The sequence below is a fragment of the Nannospalax galili genome, unplaced genomic scaffold (assembly GCF_000622305.1).
Source record: "Nannospalax galili isolate Female #2095 unplaced genomic scaffold, S.galili_v1.0 scaffold655, whole genome shotgun sequence".
In the NCBI taxonomy this organism is placed as follows: domain Eukaryota; kingdom Metazoa; phylum Chordata; class Mammalia; order Rodentia; family Spalacidae; genus Nannospalax; species Nannospalax galili.
In genome coordinates, this window is record NW_008337285.1 from 2,599,894 (window position 1) to 2,601,188 (window position 1,295).

The following is a 1,295-nucleotide window of genomic DNA, read 5'->3' on the forward strand; positions in this document are numbered from 1 at the left end:
AGTGTTTCTTTTATGAAATTTGGTGCCCTGTTATTTAGTGCATACATATTTAGGATTGTAGCATTTTCTTGGTGTTTTTTTTCTTTAATGAGTATGAAATCTCTTTTGCTACCTCTATGACTAGTTTTAGTTTGAAGTCTATTTTATAGCTGTGCCTACTTGTTTCTTAGTTCCATTTCCTTGGAATACCTTTTTCCATCCTTTTACCCTATGGTAGTATTGATCATTGATGGTTAGGTAAGTTTCCTGGTGGTAACAAAAAGATGATCTTGTTTTCTAATCCAATCAGTTTGTCAGTGTCTTTTTATTGGGGAATTGAGGCCATTAATATAGAGTGATATTGGTAAATGTTTAATTCTTATTATATTGTTATGGTGCTCGTGTTTTCTTAGACCTCTTTTGCTTAACTGTTCTGGAATTGGTTATTTACTTCTTGTGCCCTCCCTCATGTGCATTTGGTCTTCTCATCAGACCAAAGTATTCCTTCTAGTGACTTCTGTAAACCTGGCTTAGTGGGCATAAATTCCTTAAATCTGTTTTTATTATGGAAAGATTTTCTTTCTCCTTTTATTGCAACTGAGAGTTTTACTGGATATAGTAGTTTGAACTGGCAGGCATCTGTGTTCTGTTAGGGCTTGTAGGACATAGGTCCAACTCCTTCTGGCTTTCATAGTTTCCATTGAAAAGTACATTGTTATTCTAATGGGCCTGCCATTATATGTGACTTGATCTCTCTTGCTTGCAGTCTCCAGTGTCTTTCTTTGTGCTGTACATTTAATGTTTTGACTATGATATGGCATGGGGGAATTTCTTTCCTGCCTACTTAGTTGTTTAGTATGCCTCTTGTACCTTGATAAATATATCTTTCCTTACATTTGGGAAATTTTCTTCTATGATTTTATTGAAAATATTTTTTGTGCCTTTGACCCTTGACCTGAGTTTCTTCTCCTTTTCCTATACCTATTATTCATAGGTCTGTTTTTTGTTTTTGTTTTTGTTTTTGTTTTTGTTTTGAGTCATCAAGTCACATAGTGTCCCAGAGGTTCTGCATGTTCTATTCCTGGGTTATTTTATTTATTATTTTTATTTTATGTGTATTAGTGTATTGCCTGCATGCATGTGAGTGTGTGTGTGTGTGTGTGTGTGTGTGTGTGTGTGTGCACCCCAAGCATGTAATACCCTCAGAGGACTCAGATGACAACCTGTAGAAATGGGTTCTCTCCCCCGCTTCTACTATGTGGGCTCTAGAAATCAAAATCATGTCATCAAGCTTGGTGGTAAATACCTTTACCTGA